Here is a 24,602-nt window from a genome sequence, read left to right on the forward strand (position 1 = left end):
CCTGCTCACAGCGTGATGCTTCTCATTATCTACTGATGTTTCCTCATTCTTTAAAGGCGTGTCCTTGATCTTAGCGTGCAACACAACGGCATGAGTCAAGGAGCACAATTCACAGCTTAACTTAACATCACAGAATTTGCTCATGTGACCCCTTTTCAACCCAGGCTAAGATTTCCTTCATAGTAAGTGTTTATACCAAATTTTAAACTGCCCGTCTTTTTAGAATGTCTAAACAGCTTTTGTCACATAGATAAATACATGATTAAATCTTGATAAGTGTTTCAGAGAGCAGGAAGAGTGTTTTTTTTTAGGTTTTACAACACCTGTTTTTGAAGGAAAACATTTACACAGTATCATATCTGTTTAACATAAAACATGAAAGCTATAAAACTTAGAAACATTTTACTTAACATTTATAATGGCATAAATTTTCCAAACTGTTAGAATTTGTAACACAACCATCTTTAGCTATTGCAGTCATTAAACGCTGTCTTCACTGCTATCATTAGAAATCATAATTATCTTGATCTTTATTTTACAGTTTGTGTACAGAAAAAGAGATCAGAGAGAGGGCTAAACATGCAGCAGAGGGCTTCAGGTAGGGCCAAGCACCTTGTCAAAGAGCTGTAGCATCCGAACATGAGGCGACGGTTCAACCAGTTGTGCTTAACACCACGGCATTATTATGAATATTAATTGAACAATCATCACTTAAACTCAAAACGTTAAATGATAAAATGCTTATCATGAACTACTTTCATTTGAACTACAGAAGTTATATCTCCTCCTCTGTCCCCTTGTGTTGGCTTCCTGTGTGAAACCAACAAATAGCACAGATTTATTTATTTATTTACTGACTTATTTTCTTCCATGCTGTCTCCCTACTCTGATACATTCTCTTCCAACTTCCTCCTCTTGGAGGATCAAACAAAGGGCATGTTGCACATAATGCCTTGCTACAGCTAATGTACCTTTATAATGTTATGAGTCACCTACCACCACCCTCTTAACCTAAATTTATTAATTTGTTTGTGTATTTTATTACATTGCAAGTGTTTGCAGGTTCAGATCTTAAAGCTCCTCACAACTATATTAATGCACAATGTGCTTCAAACTCATCCCTGTCAGACATGGGTACAGACCAAGGCGTGTCACCCATAGACACCGCAATCCGCAAAACCTGTCCTTTCCAATGGCATGCACGTCAGCCACACCCTCTGTTACCTTTGGTCTCTGGAACTGTCAGTCTGCAGTGAACAAAAGAGATTTCATCAATTCTTTGAAAAATCTCTCTGACATTCAGGTCCTAGCCCTGACTGAAACCTGGATCCATCCAGAAAACACAGCTACACCAGCTGCCCTTTCTGTCAATGCAGAATTTACCCAAACACCTCGCTCAGCTGGACGAGGAGGTGGAACGGGCATTCTTACCTCTAAAAAGTGGAACTTTACTTCTGTCCGTCCTATGGCTACCTGCTCATCACTTGAGTATCGCGCAGTAAAGGTCTTTATACCCATCACTGCATACATTCTGGTCATCTACCGCCCTCCGGGTGGCAGTATACTGTAGATGAGTTTGTCTCTGAAATGGACATGATTCTCTCTGACATTCCTGATGATGGCACACCACTAATTGTCATGGGAGACATGAACATTCACATTTGCAAACCACAGGCAACTGACTTTCTGGCTCTCATCTACTCTTTCAATCTCAAACTGGTACAGACTCCTCCAACACACAAAGCTGGCAATACTCTTGACTTGGTGCTGACCAGAAACTGCTCCACAGCCAACCTGTCTGTCACCCCGCTACATCTCTCAGACCACTTCCTGGTTAAATTCTCTGTCTTCCTTCCTCATGTCAATCAAGTGGCTCCAAAAATGGTGTCCTACCGCAGAAACTTGAGATCCCTCAGACCTACACAGCTGTCTGATGAGGTTTACTCTACCCTCCCTTCCCACTCAGACTTCTCCTTACTGTCTGTTAATGAGGCTACAGAAACACTCTGCTCCTCTCTCACGTCCTCTCTGGACAAACTCTGTCCTCTGGTGTCAAAACCAGTCAGACAAAACCCTCCCAGTCCATGGCTCACAGAGGTTCTGAGGGAACACAGAGCCGGACTCAGGGGTGCAGAAAGAAAGTGGTGCAAATCAAAAGAGCACACTGACTTGTCTGAGTACCAGCAAAAACTTGAGACTTTCACATTCAGCCTAAAGGCAGCCAAGATAGCCTTTTATCAGAACAAGATCCGCAATGCTCCCAACACACGACAACTGTTCATGGCGTTTAACTCTCTTCTATCTCCACCACCCGCTCAGCCTCCCACTGTGCTGACTGCAGAAATGTTTGCTTCCTTCTTCACTGAAAAGGTTGCTACCATCAGTAACCAATTCACTGAGCCTGACCAACTCAGCCTTGCCAATCCAGCTACTGGTGCCTCACTCTGCTCTTTCTGCTCTCTAAATGAGGACGAAGTCTCTAAACTTCTAGTCAGCTCAAAACCCACAACCTGTCCTCTTGATCCTGTTCCCTCTGACATCCTGCAGAGCATTTTACCTACAGTCAAAACTGCAGTAACTCATATTATCAACTCCTCTCTTGAATCCGGTGTCTTTCCTTCTGCTTTCAAGCAAGCTCGGGTTACCCCGCTGCTGAAGAAACCCACACTCAACCCAGCCCAGGCTGAAAACTACCGGCCGGTCTCATTGCTTCCATTCATGTCTAAATTACTAGAGCGTGCTGTCTTCAGTCAGGTCTCACAGTTCCTCCAAGATAACAACCTGTTTGATCCATATCAATCTGGCTATAGGAAAGGTCACTCTACTGAAACTGCTCTCCTGTCAGTTACTGATTCCCTACGGCTTGCCAGATCCACTGGTCAATCCTCAGTCCTTATACTGTTGGACCTGTCTGCTGCCTTTGACACGGTCAACCATCATATACTGTTCTCCAAACTCTTGGAGCTTGGCATCTCAGGATCTGTCCTCTCGTGGTTTACGTCCTAACTCACAGGGAGATCATTCAAAGTATCTTGGCAAGGGGGAATGTCCAGATCACATGGGCTGACAACAGGGGTGCCTCAGGGCTCAGTGCTTGGCCCTCTTCTCTTTTCACTATACACCTCCTCACTCGGTGCAGTCATTAGCTCTCATGGTTTCTCCTACCACTGCAATGCAGATGACACTCAGCTTTTCCTTTCTTTCCCACCTGACGACGCAACCGTCTCAATGCGAATATCAGCATGCCTTGCTGATATCTCCGCATGGATGAAGGATCGCCACCTTCAGCTAAATCTGTCCAAGACTGAGCTTATTGTCTTTCCAGCCAATCCTTCCTTACCGCCACAGATAAGCGTGCAGCTTGACTCTATCACACTTGTGCCTACGTCTTCTACCAGGAATCTTGGTGTCATGGTAGACAACCAGCTGACCTGGACCATGTTGCCTCAGTTTCCCGGTCTTACCGATTTGCTCTTTACAACATCAGGCGGATCAGACCCTACCTGACTGAACACACGACCCAGCTCCTGGTCCAGGCTCTGGTCATTTCACGCATTGACTACTGCAACTCCTTACTGGCTGGCCTGCCTGCATGCTCAGTTAAACCTCTGCAGATGATCCAGAATGCAGCAGCACGTCTGGTCTTCAACCAGCCCAAAAGAGCTCATGTCACTCCGCTGCTAATTGCTCTTCACTGGCGTCCAGTTGCAGCACGCATCAAATTCAAAGCTCTGCTTCTGGCTTACAAAACAATAACCCAAACGGCTCCAGTCTACCTTCACTCCTTAATCCAGAGCTACACTCCCTCTCGACAGTTACGCTCTGCCAGCGAAAGACGCCTAGTGCTCCCACCACAAGGTGGCGCAAAATCAGTAGCTAGACTCTTCTCCTCTGTTGTTCCCCGGTGGTGGAACGATCTACCAAACTCCATCCGATCCACAGAGTCCTTATCCACTTTTAAGAGCAAGCTAAAGACTCAGTTGTTTAAGGAGCATTTCCACATTTAGCTTAACTAAATGAGTTAGAAAGATTTGTCCAGCTCTTTGGCTCAACCAAGTACTGAAGAAGCTGTGTGCACTTACACCCAAGTTGATATTGTGTGTTGAAATCATGCACTTACGCCCAAGTTGATATTGTATATTGTAATAATTGCACTTATGACCGAGTTAATATTGTGAGATGAAATCGTGATCTTGAATTTAAAAAAAATGACTTAAAAAAAAAAAATAATAAAAATATTATATGCACTGCCTCTAGCACTACATAACAGCACCTGGGTCCAACTGGACTCAAAGCGGTCTGACTATCACTTAATTATGATGTCCCATCTTGTTTGAATTCATGCTTGTGTTGTTCTTACTCTCAAATGTAAGTCGCTTTGTATAAAAGCGTCTGCTACATGACTGTAGAATAGAATAGAATAGAATAGAACAGATCTTGTGTCTGTGTCATGGCACCGTTTGACCTCTGCATGAATTCTGTTCTTTTTCTACACCACGTATGATCACTGCTCTGCTGTTTCACTACTTTACGGTTTGCCGGTCCTCCCCATGCTCCTTGAAAAGCCAGCAAGTGTCTGTTTCTGTGTAAACCAAGGCAGTAGTAGTAGGACTGCAGACAGGTCTCATGACAGTAAATACCTGCTTCTCACATACTCCTCCCATGTTTTGCAATAGGCTCTAAACTCTGCAGGTGTAATTTTTTTAAATCAAAATGAGAAAAGTGAAAGAGTAAGAAAGGCAGACCTGTTTCTCTGAAACCGTGACTTAAAAGAAAACTATACCTTTTGTTTGTATTGGAAAATAACAACTTACAGTCACGTAAAAAGAAAAAAATAAGAATTCCAAGATTTAAGATATCAGAACCTAATCTTTAGTCTTAAAATGTTGTAAACATAAAACTCAGTTGAACTACAGTACTTGTACATACCATGTATTAAAAAAAAGTACAAACAAAACTGTAGAATCTCTGCGTGAAGAAAAACTAAATATAAAACCCAACTACTCAGTAGCTTGTAGAATCACCTTTAGATAAGAAATTATTTTTTTTCATATAATGTCATCAGCCTCCCAGATTGTTGTGGAGGAATTTTGGTACATCTTTTTTTACAACACTGTTTCAGGTTATTGAGGTTTGCAGACAAATTTATGGAAAGTTGTCTTTTTCATTTTTTTTTCCATTTATCACTCTGGTGGACCGAGACACGCTGTCCATGATTTGGAGAGCCTCTCTTGACATTTCCAGTTCTTCTCTGATGCATTCAGGAAAGTCATACTTGAACTGTTGGCTCCACATGTCATCCAGCTTAGCAACAGATATTCTGTTTACATAAGCAACTCCATTTCCTTTTGCATCACAGTTGTTTTCCCGTAAGGATCTGTTCACTGTCCATCCCAGAGGGGTTAATATGGTGTAAGGTCCATCATTTATACTCCTGATGACCTCCTCAGGTTCAATTGCCTTTGGAACATTAGTCCCAATTAGTAGACCAATTTCTGGCTGGATGCTAGGAATCTGTACTCTCTCCAGATAAGGCCATTTGTCCACGTCTTCTTGCTGTGGATTATTCTTTGTGCTTGCAGGGATAGTCATTTGGGAAAAAAAACTTCTGGTAGGTCTATGAAGTTATAACTATCTGGACTGCTCACCTCTCGGCCAGTTACAATGTGACTGCTAACAGTCTTTTCCTGTCCCATAGTTGTTAGAAGAATATCAGGCTTCTTTCCATGTAGGTTTAGTTCATTCTTATCTTTTCGGTGCAAAGCGTTGCAGTACTGCCTGGGTCTAAAGAAGCGTATGATGTATCAACTTTGTTGCCTTTCTTAGCCTTTACTTGTACAGGAACAATGGCAAGTATACTGTCTGTGTCACCAGCCCCATTGTCAGAACATAGTTTACTTTCTGTTTCCACAAACCTGCTCACAGCGTGATGCTTCTCATTATCTACTGATGTTTCCTCATTCTTTAAAAGGCGTGTCCTTGATCTTAGCGTGCAACACAGCGGCATGAGTCAAGGAGCACAATTCACAGCTTAACTTAACATCACAGAATTTGCTCATGTGACCCCTTTTCAACCCAGGCTAAGATTTCCTTCATAGTAAGTGTTTATACCAAATTTTAAACTGCACGTCTTTTTAGAATGTCTAAACAGCTTTTGTCACATAGATAAATACATGATTAAATCTTGATAAGTGTTTCAGAGAGCAGGAAGAGTGTTTTTTTTTTAGGTTTTACAACACCTGTTTTTGAAGGAAAACATTTACACAGTATCATATCTGTTTAACATAAAACATGAAAGCTATAAAACTTAGAAACATTTTACTTAACATTTATAATGGCATAAATTTTCCAAACTGTTAGAATTTGTAACACAACCATCTTTAGCTATTGCAGTCATTAAACGCTGTCTTCACTGCTATCATTAGAAATCATAATTATCTTGATCTTTATTTTACAGTTTGTGTACAGAAAAAGAGATCAGAGAGAGGGCTAAACATGCAGCAGAGGGCTTCAGGTAGGGCCAAGCACCTTGTCAAAGAGCTGTAGCATCCGAACATGAGGCGACGGTTCAACCAGTTGTGCTTAACACCACGGCATTATTATGAATATTAATTGAACAATCATCACTTAAACTCAAAACGTTAAATGATAAAATGCTTATCATGAACTACTTTCATTTGAACTACAGAAGTTATATCTCCTCCTCTGTCCCCTTGTGTTGGCTTCCTGTGTGAAACCAACAAATAGCACAGATTTATTTATTTATTTACTGACTTATTTTCTTCCATGCTGTCTCCCTACTCTGATACATTCTCTTCCAACTTCCTCCTCTTGGAGGATCAAACAAAGGGCATGTTGCACATAATGCCTTGCTACAGCTAATGTACCTTTATAATGTTATGAGTCACCTACCACCACCCTCTTAACCTAAATTTATTAATTTGTTTGTGTATTTTATTACATTGCAAGTGTTTGCAGGTTCAGATCTTAAAGCTCCTCACAACTATATTAATGCACAATGTGCTTCAAACTCATCCCTGTCAGACATGGGTACAGACCAAGGCGTGTCACCCATAGACACCGCAATCCGCAAAACCTGTCCTTTCCAATGGCATGCACGTCAGCCACACCCTCTGTTACCTTTGGTCTCTGGAACTGTCAGTCTGCAGTGAACAAAAGAGATTTCATCAATTCTTTGAAAAATCTCTCTGACATTCAGGTCCTAGCCCTGACTGAAACCTGGATCCATCCAGAAAACACAGCTACACCAGCTGCCCTTTCTGTCAATGCAGAATTTACCCAAACACCTCGCTCAGCTGGACGAGGAGGTGGAACGGGCATTCTTACCTCTAAAAAGTGGAACTTTACTTCTGTCCGTCCTATGGCTACCTGCTCATCACTTGAGTATCGCGCAGTAAAGGTCTTTATACCCATCACTGCATACATTCTGGTCATCTACCGCCCTCCGGGTGGCAGTATACTGTAGATGAGTTTGTCTCTGAAATGGACATGATTCTCTCTGACATTCCTGATGATGGCACACCACTAATTGTCATGGGAGACATGAACATTCACATTTGCAAACCACAGGCAACTGACTTTCTGGCTCTCATCTACTCTTTCAATCTCAAACTGGTACAGACTCCTCCAACACACAAAACTGGCAATACTCTTGACTTGGTGCTGACCAGAAACTGCTCCACAGCCAACCTGTCCGTCACCCCGCTACATCTCTCAGACCACTTCCTGGTTAAATTCTCTGTCTTCCTTCCTCATGTCAATCAAGTGGCTCCAAAAATGGTGTCCTACCGCAGAAACTTGAGATCCCTCAGACCTACACAGCTGTCTGATGAGGTTTACTCTACCCTCCCTTCCCACTCAGACCTCTCCTTACTGTCTGTTAATGAGGCTACAGAAACACTCTGCTCCTCTCTCACGTCCTCTCTGGACAAACTCTGTCCTCTGGTGTCAAAACCAGTCAGACAAAACCCTCCCAGTCCATGGCTCACAGAGGTTCTGAGGGAACACAGAGCCGGACTCAGGGGTGCAGAAAGAAAGTGGCGCAAATCAAAAGAGCACACTGACTTGTCTGAGTACCAGCAAAAACTTGAGACTTTCACATTCAGCCTAAAGGCAGCCAAGATAGCCTTTTATCAGAACAAGATCCGCAATGCTCCCAACACACGACAACTGTTCATGGCGTTTAACTCTCTTCTATCTCCACCACCCGCTCAGCCTCCCACTGTGCTGACTGCAGAAATGTTTGCTTCCTTCTTCACTGAAAAGGTTGCTACCATCAGTAACCAATTCACTGAGCCTGACCAACTCAGCCTTGCCAATCCAGCTACTGGTGCCTCACTCTGCTCTTTCCGCTGTCTAAATGAGGACGAAGTCTCTAAACTTCTAGTCAGCTCAAAACCCACAACCTGTCCTCTTGATCCTGTTCCCTCTGACATCCTGCAGAGCATTTTACCTACAGTCAAAACTGCAGTAACTCATATTATCAACTCCTCTCTTAAATCCGGTGTCTTTCCTTCTGCTTTCAAGCAAGCTCGGGTTACCCCGCTGCTGAAGAAACCCACACTCAACCCAGCCCAGGCTGAAAACTACCGGCCGGTCTCATTGCTTCCATTCATGTCTAAATTACTAGAGCGTGCTGTCTTCAGTCAGGTCTCACAGTTCCTCTAAGATAACAACCTGTTTGATCCATATCAATCTGGCTATAGGAAAGGTCACTCTACTGAAACTGCTCTCTTGTCAGTTACTGATTCCCTACGGCTTGCCAGATCCACTGGTCAATCCTCAGTCCTTATACTGTTGGACCTGTCTGCTGCCTTTGACACGGTCAACCATCATATACTGTTCTCCAAACTCTTGGAGCTTGGCATCTCAGGATCTGTCCTCTCGTGGTTTACGTCCTAACTCACAGGGAGATCATTCAAAGTATCTTGGCAAGGGGGAATGTCCAGATCACATGGGCTGACAACAGGGGTGCCTCAGGGCTCAGTGATTGGCCCTCTTCTCTTTTCACTATACACCTCCTCACTCGGTGCAGTCATTAGCTCTCATGGTTTCTCCTACCACTGCAATGCAGATGACACTCAGCTTTTCCTTTGTTTCCCACCTGACGACGCAACCGTCTCAATGCGAATATCAGCATGCCTTGGTGATATCTCCGCATGGATGAAGGATCGCCACCTTCAGCTAAATCTGTCCAAGACTGAGCTTATTGTCTTTCCAGCCAATCCTTCCTTACCGCCACAGATAAGCGTGCAGCTTGACTCTATCACACTTGTGCCTACGTCTTCTACCAGGAATCTTGGTGTCATGGTAGACAACCAGCTGACCTTTAAGGACCATGTTGCCTCAGTTTCCCGGTCTTGCCGATTTGCTCTTTACAACATCAGGCGGATCAGACCCTACCTGACTGAACACACGACCCAGCTCCTGGTCCAGGCTCTGGTCATTTCACGCATTGACTACTGCAACTCCTTACTGGCTGGCCTGCCTGCATGCTCAGTTAAACCTCTGCAGATGATCCAGAATGCAGCAGCACGTCTGGTCTTCAACCAGCCCAAAAGAGCTCATGTCACTCCGCTGCTAATTGCTCTTCACTGGCTTCCAGTTGCAGCACGCATCAAATTCAAAGCTCTGCTTCTGGCTTACAAAACAATAACCCAAACGGCTCCAGTCTACCTTCACTCCTTAATCCAGAGCTACACTCCCTCTCGACAGTTACGCTCTGCCAGCGAAAGACGCCTAGTGCTCCCACCACAAGGTGGCGCAAAATCAGTAGCTAGACTCTTCTCCTCTGTTGTTCCCCGGTGGTGGAACGATCTACCAAACTCCATCCGATCCACAGAGTCCTTATCCACTTTTAAGAGCAAGCTAAAGACTCAGTTGTTTAAGGAGCATTTCCACATTTAGCTTAACTAAATGAGTTAGAAAGATTTGTCCAGCTCTTTGGCTCAACCAAGTACTGAAGAAGCTGTGTGCACTTACACCCAAGTTGATATTGTGTGTTGAAATCATGCACTTACGCCCAAGTTGATATTGTATGTTGTAATAATTGCACTTATGACCGAGTTGATATTGTGAGATGAAATCGTGATCTTGAATTTAAAAAAATGACTTAAAAAAAATAAAAATATTATATGCACTGCCTCTAGCACTACATAACAGCACCTGGGTCCAACTGGACTCAAAGCGGTCTGACTATCACTTAATTATGACGTCCCATCTTGTTTGAATTCATGCTTGTGTTGTTCTTACTCTCAAATGTAAGTCGCTTTGTATAAAAGCGTCTGCTACATGACCGTAGAATAGAATAGAATAGAATAGAATAGAATAGAACAGATCTTGTGTCTGTGTCATGGCACCGTTTGACCTCTGCATGAATTCTGTTCTTTTTCTACACCACGTATGATCACTGCTCTGCTGTTTCACTACTTTACGGTTTGCCGGTCCTCCCCATGCTCCTTGAAAAGCCAGCAAGTGTCTGTTTCTGTGTAAACCAAGGCAGTAGTAGTAGGACTGCAGACAGGTCTCATGACAGTAAATACCTGCTTCTCACATACTCCTCCCATGTTTTGCAATAGGCTCTAAACTCTGCAGGTGTATTTTTCTTAAATCAAAATGAGAAAAGTGAAAGAGTAAGAAAGGCAGACCTGTTTCTCTGAAACCGTGACTTAAAAGAAAACTATACCTTTTGTTTGTATTGGAAAATAACAACTTACAGTCACGTAAAAAGAAAAAAATAAGAATTCCAAGATTTAAGATATCAGAACCAAATCTTTAGTCTTAAAATGTGGTAAACATAAAACTCAGTTGAACTACAGTACTTGTACATACCATGTATTAAAAAAAAGTACAAACAAAACTGTAGAATCTCTGCGTGAAGAAAAACTAAATATAAAACCCAACTACTCAGTAGCTTGTAGAATCACCTTTAGATAAGAAATTATTTTTTTTCATATAATGTCATCAGCCTCCCAGATTGTTGTGGAGGAATTTTGGTACATCTTTTTTTACAACACTGTTTCAGGTTATTGAGGTTTGCAGACAAATTTATGGAAAGTTGTCTTTTTCATTTTTTTTCCATTTATCACTCTGGTGGACCGAGACACGCTGTCCATGATTTGGAGAGCCTCTCTTGACATTTCCAGTTCTTCTCTGATGCATTCAGGAAAGTCATACTTGAACTGTTGGCTCCACATGTCATCCAGCTTAGCAACAGATATTCTGTTTACATAAGCAACTCCATTTCCTTTTGCATCACAGTTGTTTTCCCGTAAGGATCTGTTCACTGTCCATCCCAGAGGGGTTCATATGGTGTAAGGTCCATCATTTATACTCCTGATGACCTCCTCAGGTTCAATTGCCTTTGGAACATTAGTCCCAATTAGTAGACCAATTTCTGGCTGGATGCTAGGAATCTGTACTCTCTCCAGATAAGGCCATTTGTCCACGTCTTCTTGCTGTGGATTATTCTTTGTGCTTGCAGGGATAGTCATTTGGGAAAAAAAACTTCTGGTAGGTCTATGAAGTTATAACTATCTGGACTGCTCACCTCTAGGCCAGTTACAATGTGACTGCTAACAGTCTTTTCCTGTCCCATAGTTGTTAGAAGAATATCAGTCTTCTTTCCATGTAGGTTTAGTTCATTCTTATCTTTTCGGTGCAAAGCGTTGCAGTACTGCCTGGGTCTAAAGAAGCGTATGATGTATCAACTTTGTTGCCTTTCTTAGCCTTTACTTGTACAGGAACAATGGCAAGTATACTGTCTGTGTCACCAGCCCCATTGTCAGAACATAGTTTACTTTCTGTTTCCACAAACCTGCTCACAGCGTGATGCTTCTCATTATCTACTGATGTTTCCTCATTCTTTAAAGGCGTGTCCTTGATCTTAGCGTGCAACACAACGGCATGAGTCAAGGAGCACAATTCACAGCTTAACTTAACATCACAGAATTTGCTCATGTGACCCCTTTTCAACCCAGGCTAAGATTTCCTTCATAGTAAGTGTTTATACCAAATTTTAAACTGCACGTCTTTTTAGAATGTCTAAACAGCTTTTGTCACATAGATAAATACATGATTAAATCTTGATAAGTGTTTCAGAGAGCAGGAAGAGTGTTTTTTTTTTAGGTTTTACAACACCTGTTTTTGAAGGAAAACATTTACACAGTACTACTATTACACAGTATCATATCTGTTTAATATAAAACATGAAAGCTATAAAACTTAGAAACATTTTACTTAACATTTATAATGGCATAAATTTTCCAAACTGTTAGAATTTGTAACACAACCATCTTTAGCTATTGCAGTCATTAAACGCTGTCTTCACTGCTATCATTAGAAATCATAATTATCTTGATCTTTATTTTACAGTTTGTGTACAGAAAAAGAGATCAGAGAGAGGGCTAAACATGCAGCAAAGGGCTTCAGGTAGGGCCAAGCACCTTGTCAAAGAGCTGTAGCATCCGAACATGAGGCGACGGTTCAACCAGTTGTGCTTAACACCACAGGATTATTATGAATATTAATTGAACAATCATCACTTAAACTCAAAACGTTAAATGATAAAATGCTTATCATGAACTACTTTCATTTGAACAACAGAAGTTTTATCTCCTCCTCTGTCCCCTTGTGTTGGCTTCCTGTGTGAAACCAACAAATAGCACAGATTTATTTATTTATTTACTGACTTATTTTCTTCCATGCTGTCTCCCTACTCTGATACATTCTCTTCCAACTTCCTCCTCTTGGAGGATCAAACAAAGGGCATGTTGCACATAGTGCCTTGCTACAGCTAATGTACCTTTATAATGTTATGAGTCACCTACCACCACCCTCTTAACCTAAATTTATTAATTTGTTTGTGTATTTTATTACATTGCAAGTGTTTGCAGGTTCAGATCTTAAAGCTCCTCACAACTATATTAATGCACAATGTGCTTCAAACTCATCCCTGTCAGACATGGGTACAGACCAAGGCGTGTCACCCATAGACACCGCAATCCGCAAAACCTGTCCTTTCCAATGGCATGCACGTCAGCCACACCCTCTGTTACCTTTGGTCTCTGGAACTGTCAGTCTGCAGTGAACAAAACAGAATTCATCAATTCTTTGAAAAATCTCTCTGACATTCAGGTCCTAGCCCTGACTGAAACCTGGATCTATCCAGAAAACACAGCTACACCAGCTGCCCTTTCTGTCAATGCAGAATTTACCCAAACACCTCGCTCAGCTGGACGAGGAGGTGGAACGGGCATTCTTACCTCTAAAAAGTGGAACTTTACTTCTGTCCGTCTTATGGCTACCTGCTCATCACTTGAGTATCGCGCAGTAAAGGTCTTTATACCCATCACTGCATACATTCTGGTCATCTACCGCCCTCCGGGTGGCAGTATACTGTAGATGAGTTTGTCTCTGAAATGGACATGATTCTCTCTGACATTCCTGATGATGGCACACCACTAATTGTCATGGGAGACATGAACATTCACATTTGCAAACCACAGGCAACTGACTTTCTGGCTCTCATCTACTCTTTCAATCTCAAACTGGTACAGACTCCTCCAACACACAAAGCTGGCAATACTCTTGACTTGGTGCTGACCAGAAACTGCTCCACAGCCAACCTGTCCGTCACCCCGCTACATCTCTCAGACCACTTCCTGGTTAAATTCTCTGTCTTCCTTCCTCATGTCAATCAAGTGGCTCCAAAAATGGTGTCCTACCGCAGAAACTTGAGATCCCTCAGACCTACACAGCTGTCTGATGAGGTTTACTCTACCCTCCCTTCCCACTCAGACTTCTCCTTACTGTCTGTTAATGAGGCTACAGAAACACTCTGCTCCTCTCTCACGTCCTCTCTGGACAAACTCTGTCCTCTGGTGTCAAAACCAGTCAGACAAAACCCTCCCAGTCCATGGCTCACAGAGGTTCTGAGGGAACACAGAGCCAGACTCAGGGGTGCAGAAAGAAAGTGGCGCAAATCAAAAGAGCACACTGACTTGTCTGAGTACCAGCAAAAACTTGAGACTTTCACATTCAGCCTAAAGGCAGCCAAGATAGCCTTTTATCAGAACAAGATCCGCAATGCTCCCAACACACGACAACTGTTCATGGCGTTTAACTCTCTTCTATCTCCACCACCCGCTCAGCCTCCCACTGTGCTGACTGCAGAAATGTTTGCTTCCTTCTTCACTGAAAAGGTTGCTACCATCAGTAACCAATTCACTGAGCCTGACCAACTCAGCCTTGCCAATCCAGCTACTGGTGCCTCACTCTGCTCTTTCCGCTGTCTAAATGAGGACGAAGTCTCTAAACTTCTAGTCAGCTCAAAACCCACAACCTGTCCTCTTGATCCTGTTCCCTCTGACATCCTGCAGAGCATTTTACCTACAGTCAAAACTGCAGTAACTCATATTATCAACTCCTCTCTTAAATCCGGTGTCTTTCCTTCTGCTTTCAAGCAAGCTCGGGTTACCCCGCTGCTGAAGAAACCCACACTCAACCCAGCCCAGGCTGAAAACTACCGGCCGGTCTCATTGCTTCCATTCATGTCTAAATTACTAGAGCGTGCTGTCTTCAGTCAGGTCTCACAGTTCCTCCAAGATAACAACCTGTTTGATCCATATCAATCTGGCTATAGGAAAGGTCACTCTACTGAAACTGCTCTCTTGTCAGTTACTGATTCCCTACGGCTTGCCAGATCCACTGGTCAATCCTCAGTCCTTATACTGTTGGACCTGTCTGCTGCCTTTGACACAGTCAACCATCATATACTGTTCTCCAAACTCTTGGAGCTTGGCATCTCAGGATCTGTCCTCTCGTGGTTTACGTCCTAACTCACAGGGAGATCATTCAAAGTATCTTGGCAAGGGGGAATGTCCAGATCACATGGGCTGACAACAGGGGTGCCTCAGGGCTCAGTGCTTGGCCCTCTTCTCTTTTCACTATACACCTCCTCACTCGGTGCAGTCATTAGCTCTCATGGTTTCTCCTACCACTGCAATGCAGATGACACTCAGCTTTTCCTTTGTTTCCCACCTGACGACGCAACCGTCTGAATGCGAATATCAGCATGCCTTGGTGATATCTCCGCATGGATGAAGGATCGCCACCTTCAGCTAAATCTGTCCAAGACTGAGCTTATTGTCTTTCCAGCCAATCCTTCCTTACCGCCACAGATAAGCGTGCAGCTTGACTCTATCACACTTGTGCCTACGTCTTCTACCAGGAATCTTGGTGTCATGGTAGACAACCAGCTGACCTTTAAGGACCATGTTGCCTCAGTTTCCCGGTCTTGCCGATTTGCTCTTTACAACATCAGGCGGATCAGACCCTACCTGACTGAACACACGACCCAGCTCCTGGTCCAGGCTCTGGTCATTTCACGCATTGACTACTGCAACTCCTTACTGGCTGGCCTGCCTGCATGCTCAGTTAAACCTCTGCAGATGATCCAGAATGCAGCAGCACGTCTGGTCTTCAACCAGCCCAAAAGAGCTCATGTCACTCCGCTGCTAATTGCTCTTCACTGGCTTCCAGTTGCAGCACGCATCAAATTCAAAGCTCTGCTTCTGGCTTACAAAACAATAACCCAAACGGCTCCAGTCTACCTTCACTCCTTAATCCAGAGCTACACTCCCTCTCGACAGTTACGCTCTGCCAGCGAAAGACGCCTAGTGCTCCCACCACAAGGTGGCGCAAAATCAGTAGCTAGACTCTTCTCCTCTGTTGTTCCCCGGTGGTGGAACGATCTACCAAACTCCATCCGATCCACAGAGTCCTTATCCACTTTTAAGAGCAAGCTAAAGACTCAGTTGTTTAAGGAGCATTTCCACATTTAGCTTAACTAAATGAGTTAGAAAGATTTGTCCAGCTCTTTGGCTCAACCAAGTACTGAAGAAGCTGTGTGCACTTACACCCAAGTTGATATTGTGTGTTGAAATCATGCACTTACGCCCAAGTTGATATTGTATATTGTAATAATTGCACTTATGACCGAGTTGATATTGTGAGATGAAATCGTGATCTTGAATTTAAAAAAATGACTTAAAAAAAAAAAATAATAAAAATATTATATGCACTGCCTCTAGCACTACATAACAGCACCTGGGTCCAACTGGACTCAAAGCGGTCTGACTATCACTTAATTATGATGTCCCATCTTGTTTGAATTCATGCTTGTGTTGTTCTTACTCTCAAATGTAAGTCGCTTTGTATAAAAGCGTCTGCTACATGACTGTAGAATAGAATAGAATAGAATAGAACAGATCTTGTGTCTGTGTCATGGCACCGTTTGACCTCTGCATGAATTCTGTTCTTTTTCTACACCACGTATGATCACTGCTCTGCTGTTTCACTACTTTACGGTTTGCCGGTCCTCCCCATGCTCCTTGAAAAGCCAGCAAGTGTCTGTTTCTGTGTAAACCAAGGCAGTAGTAGTAGGACTGCAGACAGGTCTCATGACAGTAAATACCTGCTTCTCACATACTCCTCCCATGTTTTGCAATAGGCTGTAAACTCTGCAGGTGTAATTTTTTTAAATCAAAATGAGAAAAGTGAAAGAGTAAGAAAGGCAGACCTGTTTCTCTGAAACCGTGACTTAAAAGAAAACTATACCTTTTGTTTGTATTGGAAAATAACAACTTACAGTCACGTAAAAAGAAAAAAATAAGAATTCCAAGATTTAAGATATCAGAACCAAATCTTTAGTCTTAAAATGTTGTAAACATAAAACTCAGTTGAACTACAGTACTTGTACATACCATGTATTAAAAAAAAGTACAAACAAAACTGTAGAATCTCTGCGTGAAGAAAAACTAAATATAAAACCCAACTACTCAGTAGCTTGTAGAATCACCTTTAGATAAGAAATTATTTTTTTTCATATAATGTCATCAGCCTCCCAGATTGTTGTGGAGGAATTTTGGTACATCTTTTTTTACAACACTGTTTCAGGTTATTGAGGTTTGCAGACAAATTTATGGAAAGTTGTCTTTTTCATTTTTTTTCCATTTATCACTCTGGTGGAGACAGACACGCTGTCCATGATTTGGAGAGCCTCTCTTGACATTTCCAGTTCTTCTCTGATGCATTCAGGAAAGTCATACTTGAACTGTTGGCTCCACATGTCATCCAGCTTAGCAACAGATATTCTGTTTACATAAGCAACTCCATTTCCTTTTGCATCACAGTTGTTTTCCCGTAAGGATCTGTTCACTGTCCATCCCAGAGGGGTTCATATGGTGTAAGGTCCATCATTTATACTCCTGATGACCTCCTCAGGTTCAATTGCCTTTGGAACATTAGTCCCAATTAGTAGACCAATTTCTGGCTGGATGCTAGGAATCTGTACTCTCTCCAGATAAGGCCATTTGTCCACGTCTTCTTGCTGTGGATTATTCTTTGTGCTTGCAGGGATAGTCATTTGGGAAAAAAAACTTCTGGTAGGTCTATGAAGTTATAACTATCTGGACTGCTCACCTCTCGGCCAGTTACAATGTGACTGCTAACAGTCTTTTCCTGTCCCATAGTTGTTAGAAGAATATCAGGCTTCTTTCCATGTAGGTTTAGTTCATTCTTATCTTTTCGGTGCAAAGCGTTGCAGTACTGCCTGGGTCTAAAGAAGCGTATGATGTATCAACTTTGTTGCCTTTCTTAGCCTTTACTTGTACAGGAACAATGGCAAGTATACTGTCTGTGTCACCAGCCCCATTGTCAGAACATAGTTTACTTTCTGTTTCCACAAACCTGCTCACAGCGTGATGCTTCTCATTATCTACTGATGTTTCCTCATTCTTTAAAGGCGTGTCCTTGATCTTAGCGTGCAACACAGCGGCATGAGTCAAGGAGCACAATTCACAGCTTAACTTAACATCACAGAATTTGCTCATGTGACCCCTTTTCAACCCAGGCTAAGATTTCCTTCATAGTAAGTGTTTATACCAAATTTTAAACTGCACGTCTTTTTAGAATGTCTAAACAGCTTTTGTCACATAGATAAATACATGATTAAATCTTGATAAGTGTTTCAGAGAGCAGGAAGAGTGTTTTTTTTTAGGTTTTACAACACCTGTTTTTGAAGGAAAACATTTACACAGTATCATATCTGTTTAATATAAAACATGAAAGCTATAAAACTTAGAAACATTTTACTTAACATTTATAATGGCATAAATTTTCCAAACTGTTAGAATTTGTAACACAGCCATCTTTAGCTATTGCAGTCATTAAACGCTGTCTTCACTGCTATCATTAGAAATCATAATTATCTTGATCTTTATTTTACAGTTTGTGTACAGAAAAAGAGATCAGAGAGAGGGCTAAACATGCAGCAGAGGGCTTCAGGTAGGGCCAAGCACCTTGTCAAAGAGCTGTAGCATCCGAACATGAGGCGACGGTTCAACCAGTTGTGCTTAACACCACGGCATTATTATGAATATTAATTGAACAATCATCACTTAAACTCAAAACGTTAAATGATAAAATGCTTATCATGAACTACTTTCATTTGAACTACAGAAGTTACATCTCCTCCTCTGTCCCCTTGTGTTGGCTTCCTGTGTGAAACCAACAAATAGCAAACCTTAACCTAAATTTATTAATTTGTTTGTGTATTTTATTACATTGCAAGTGTTTGCAGGTTCAGATCTTGTCATGGTACCGTTTGACCTCTGCATGAATTCTGTTCTTTTCCTACACCATGTATGATCACTGCTCTGCTGTTTCACTACCTTACGGCTTCCCGGTCCTCCCCATGCTCCTTGAAAAGCCATCAGTGCCAGGGTTTCTAAAGAACTGTACCAACCAGTGTCACTCCAGCGTCTCTTCAACCTGAATTGAAGCTTCTGGTGCTGTGGAATATGTCTTGCCTTGTCCTTGTTCCCAAAACGCTGATCCCATCTTGTTTGAATGACTATCGACTATTACTCTTACATGTCATGTGATGAAGGTGTTTGAGAAGCTGGTCTTAGACCAAATGAGGCTGCAGGTGAGACCTTCTCTCAACTTTTGTTTGACCTTCGCTCGACCTTCTACAGTTTGTCTAGCAGCCCCACGTGGGGATGGATGCTGCAGCGGGCCCATTCACACCTTGATGGTGTTGACAGCATGGTGAGAATCACTTCTTTTATTTTTCCAGTGCATTCAACACCAACCAGCCTCTGTGTCTGGGTGACAAGCTGCGCGGGATGGGTGTCAGCTTGTCCACCACTTCTTGGGCTACTGACTACCTAACAGATAGACCATAGTTTTACTGGATGGGCAGTGCTTTGTCTGACTGAGTGGTGAGTGACATGGGAGCTTCACAGCTTCACAGCTGTGCTGACTGTGCTGTCTCTCTTCCTGTTCATTGTATACACCACAGACTTTAAGTACACCAGTACGTGCCACCTTCAGAAGTTCTCTGATAACTCTGGCCAGACAGCGTCTGTACCTCCTCAGACGACTGAGAGACTTTAAGCTCCCTCTCAGGGTGCTCATGAACTTTTACACCTGCACCATTGAGAGCATTCTGTGTGGGAGCATCACCATGTGGATGGGGAACTGCACAAAGCAGGACCTCTTGGCCCTAAAAAGGGTGGTCCGAGTTGCTGAGCGGACCACCAGAACAACTCTCCCCAACCTGCAGGACATTTATGTGGAACGTTGCAGCAGGGGCGTGTCCAGAGGGGTGGCCCGGGGGGGCACGGGCCACCCCTCCAGTTAGGCTGGCCACCCCAAGTGCCCCCCCGCCGAAACTTTGACGATGAAATTCAGTGACATTTCGTATGATAGCGTCTTCACAGTGAAGCTCCGAAATCGGAGGGTACCTGAATGCAGTACTTGCTACAGCCTCTCAGTATCCACCTGCAAAGGGAGGAGACACCAGCGCAGCAAACGGCAGTAATCGATATTGGTAAAAGATAAGAAGACTCGACTGTAAATAAATATCCCGGTAAGTAATATGAAGTTTCTCATAAACTTGAGTGAAATTTTAATATCATGTAACAAGTAACCCTGAAGAATTCTCTTCAGACAGTAGTAGCCTACAGAATATCCGAGTCACAAATTGCTGTATGGAGGTGCAGATTTGGTTGCAGGTGATACTTAATGTCACTTACTTTGTGCCTAAATGTCACCATACCAACTTAACCGTATTTTTTGTCGAATATGTTCGTCTTTATACACCTATATTATAAGGCAACATACATGGTCTAGCTAGCTAGCTAATTCGTCAGATAACTTTTCTTGTTTTTTTTTTTTTTTTTTTAAGATTAGCATGCAATTATCTCATGACGTGACTGCCATGCTCATAGCTCATAGCAGGGATGTTTATATCCTCCAAGTTTTGGAATTTTCTCTGCTTCAACACGTGGATCATTTACAGGCTTGTGCAGAACTGGCTGTTGGGGAGATCTATTTGATCTGAATTAGGTATATTTGGGCAGGAAATGCCTAAAACCTGCATATCATCTCTTGAGAAACAGTACTGGACCTTAGTCAAAATTATCAAGAAAGTTGTTGTTTGTGACAGACATTTTTGCTTTATTTCTTCAGGGTCAGCCAGTAGACAGGGAAAGAAATTGAAAAATGAAAAGGTCTCAAAATATTGAGAGTTTCTTTGTCAAGAAGACAAAAGTACAGCTGGAGGCAGAGAGTAAGGACAGTGAGAGAGAGAGACTGTGCAGCAGTTGTCATCCACAGTGAGTTCTGCAGATCAAGGTATGTGTGGGAATGGAACAAAAAAATAAATAAATGTGAGGAAGGGATGATTGTATTGTCCATAATTTAACCCACCAGATTACATAACCACAGGCAGAAATGGTATTAATTAGGAATGAAAATGTATTCATCTTGGCTGTATGATTTTAAAAAGGATGACAATGAGGTATTTACTTCCAGTAAAAGATTTTAAATATTTATCTCAGGATCTGTAAGGGAGGATGCCACTGAGGAAGAAAATGAAGACCCGTCACTCCTGTATTCACCAAGCAAAGGTATATATTATTGTACATAATTGTAAAGCAAAATGAAATGATGCTTTAAAAAACATCCTCTTTTTTATGTAATGTAATATTTTGCTATTATTCCAGGTACCACTTCACATGTTTATCATCACCCAGGTCATCAGAATGTGGCACCTTGTGAGACTACATCTTCTGCATCATGTACTACACAGGGACATCCTCATGGTATTTAACCCTCAATCCTACTTTTAGATAAACATATTGAAGGCATATATATTATGCCTTTTTTGTATTGAGTATTGAGAGAAAAAGAGCTCAATCATTGAGCCTGGATGCCTTTGTAACACGTTTTGCCACCTGTCACCGTAACAGGCGTATCAACCTGTTCTAAGTCTCTGATATATAGCAAGCTGATTCTGATGTTTAAGCTTGTTTGTTTTATTTTTTTTCTTTTTTTTTCTTGTGTGTCAAAATCTCCACTGCCCAGTTTGTGAAAAATGTTTGCTTTTTGTTAAGGTTTTGCATAGGCATTGGAAAAAATGTTATATTAGCCAACCAGATGAGCAAATGTTAAACTGCCTAAAACATTTCTGCCCTATGTCAGTAAAAATATTATGCAAATAATGCTATTCATTAATCCTGAATAAACACTGACAAAGCTTCTGATTGTACGTTTTGAAAATTATTTCTCAAAATTTCGCACTGTAGTGGTTAAAACTTAGTTGTAGTAAGGGTTAAAAGTACATTCAGCTTAACACAGTACTTTTGCAATAATCAGAAATCAGGACTGATGAAAGATCTAATTTTTAATAAATTAGGTTTTTTTTAAAGGTCATGGGACATTTACATGTGCCACCCTTTTCAAAATCTGTGCCCCTACCTGGCCCCCCCATCAAAAATTTTCTAGACACGCCACTGCATACGAGGAAAAACAGACGAGGAGTCCAACTTGCTCCAGCTGCTAAAACTGAGGTCCACAGATATTCCACAGCTGATGTCATGACTGGCTCGTAAGGAGAGTAAATGGTTATCACATGAAATCCTTAATGAAATGACTGAAATTATGGTCCACGATGTACTGAGAACTATCATTGAAGACATAAGGTCAGCTGAAGTTTTTTCCGTGATTATGGATGAAACTGCTGATCTAACAGTGACGGAGCAGGTGTCTATCTGCCTCCGTTTTGTTACAGAAAGTTTGGAGCCAGAGGAGATGTTTGTCGGCTTTTATGAAACGCCTCTTACAACAGCAGGTGCACTTTTTCAGCTGTTTAACGACGTTCTATTGAGATTTTCACTGACGATCCGTAAATGCAGAGGACAGTGTTATGATGGTGTATCAAATGTGTCTGGCATTAGAACTGGGCTGCAGGCTCGTGTGCAGGAGCAGGAGCCTCGAGCGCAGTACGTCCACTGCACTGCACATGTCATGAATTTGGTTGTACATGATGTTGCCCAAAAAGTGCCTCCATGTCGCAACTTTATGACAGTTGTTCGTTAAGTGATCACCCTCATCCGACAGTCTCCGAAGCGACTCGCCTGGTTTCAAGAGTTTCAAAGCAAAGATGCACCGGCTTTAAGACCTCTGTGCCCGACGCGCTGGACCGTGACAACGACCTCTTTGCAATCCATAGCTTTAAACTACAGCGCGCTACTGGAATTTCTGGACTTCTGGACTTTCTGGTCGTTTAAACTTAAGTTTAAACGACAAAGGGGATGCAGGAGGTAAAGCCAGCGGCATCCTTGTGCATCTGCAGAAATTTAGCACATTTTTCACTTTGAAAATAATGCTGAAGTTTTTCTCTCGCATGGAAACGGTCAATGCCGCACTCCAAAAGAGTCAGTTACATATACAGAGAGCAAGACAGATGATCAACACACTCAGAGAAGACATCAAAAGTCTTCGTGAAGGATTCCAAGAGTTTTGGGAAAACACAACGGCAGCAGCAAATGATCTGAACTTGGAGAGGCCAGCTGTGCCAAGACCAAGAAAAATACCCCGCCGGCTGAACGATGGAGGCGTGTCGCCACACAGCTTCCAAACACCAGAGGAACTTTACCGACAGCAATACTTGGATATTATCGACACAGCCATCATGTCCCTGGATTGCAGATTTAGTCCTTCTGCATTCAAACACATCCAAGATGTCGAGGATTTGTGTCTGGAAAAAGTGACTCCAAAAACATTGCACAGTTTTACGGTGATGATTTTAATGAAAGCAGACTCACACTGCACCGGGATATGTGCGTGGACTTGGCAAAACAACACGGAGTTCAACTGAACACTTTCCAAGATGTTGTGGACTTTTTAAAAGGCGATCAGAGACAGTTGTTTAGAACCATGTTGCCAAAGCTCACAAAACTGGTCAAACTCACGCTGACTATCCCTGTAACGTCTTGCAGCTCAGAGAGGTCATTCTCCGGCCTCCGAAGGCTAAAAACCTATCTGTGCTCCACAATGGGACAGGCAAGGTTGAACCATGTTGCACTACTTAACTGTCACAAGACTCTGTCACGAACACTGAACCTGGATGTAATCGCCAATGAGTTCATAAAACGCACAGCTGCAAGGAGCAATACATTTCTCATAAAGAACTAGCAGGACTGGTGAGTGAAAAAAAAAAAAAAAAAAAAAAAAACTCCGGTTTCAGTAGTCGGTTACGTTGTGAGCTAGATAATGGGTTATATTGTGTTGGCTTGTATGAATATTTCTCTCTGTTAGGAGGCCGTTCTGTTTTATTCGTCAAACCAGGTGCATAAGTGTTTTCTGTCGCAGTTGTGAAGGTTTGTGCTGGTGGTTCTTTAATTGATGAACCTTTTTAAAATATCTTTTTGTTGAATTTGTTGATGAGTAGTTGATGATTTACGTTCCAAGTTTGATTAAATTTACAAAATAATAAACCACAAATCATATGGCATAATAATTTCGTTGAATGCGTCACTTGTTGTTTTGTAAACACACTCACAGCACCCACCGGCAGAAATGTAAATCGGCGCCTATGTGTCCAGCTGGAAGGTCTTCAGTTCAGTAAACTCTGATTGGCTCCGTCCAATAATTCCACTGTAGGAACTATTGATGAGCGAGCTGCAGATAACAGGATCAGTTATCCATCACATTGATCAGAAGATGCTCTTCACTGTGTGTTTGCAGTGGAGTGGATGTTCTGGGAGGTGATGCAGCTCCGCAGGGAAACATCCTTCTCCAACCTCGGTACTACAAAGACCGGCCGTGACCCACAGCCCCATCCTCCAATCACAGCGGACTCTTACAGAAGCCCCGCCCACCGCCTCCAGTTCTGGTTTAAAAAAAAAAGAGACTGAAAGCGTTCCGTTGATCCGGATCTGGACTGGAATCCTGTTTGATATTTTCTCCTCACCAGTTAAATCCAGTATTTTAAGACATGAAGCTACAAGGCAGATCTTTAACATGAGAAGAAAAATGAAGCTGACGTCTTTAAATAATACAAGTTCAATTTCTCAAATAATGTTTCAAGAATTATTCAAATTCACTAGAAATTCATTAAAGTAAATGAGTTAAAAACACAAAAGGGTGAATGAAATGAAAGACTGTGTTTTCGTGGAGACGAACATTCAGTGTTTTATAAATAAAGTTGTAATATTTCAGGACTGTTTAAA

General features: G+C 42.3%; 1 long non-coding RNA gene across 1 annotated transcript; it reads left to right on the top strand.

Annotated features, from left to right (window-relative positions):
- The first annotated feature begins 19,446 nt into the window (after nucleotides 1–19,446).
- Nucleotides 19,447–21,219, top strand: LOC121655642. Its single transcript, XR_006013261.1, has 3 exons — nucleotides 19,447–19,954; nucleotides 20,928–20,996; nucleotides 21,093–21,219. It is a non-coding gene; the product is annotated as an uncharacterized LOC121655642 (long non-coding RNA).
- The last annotated feature ends 3,383 nt before the right edge of the window (nucleotides 21,220–24,602 follow it).

This window comes from Melanotaenia boesemani, chromosome 2 (genome assembly GCF_017639745.1).
Source record: "Melanotaenia boesemani isolate fMelBoe1 chromosome 2, fMelBoe1.pri, whole genome shotgun sequence".
In the NCBI taxonomy this organism is placed as follows: Eukaryota; Metazoa; Chordata; class Actinopteri; order Atheriniformes; family Melanotaeniidae; genus Melanotaenia; species Melanotaenia boesemani.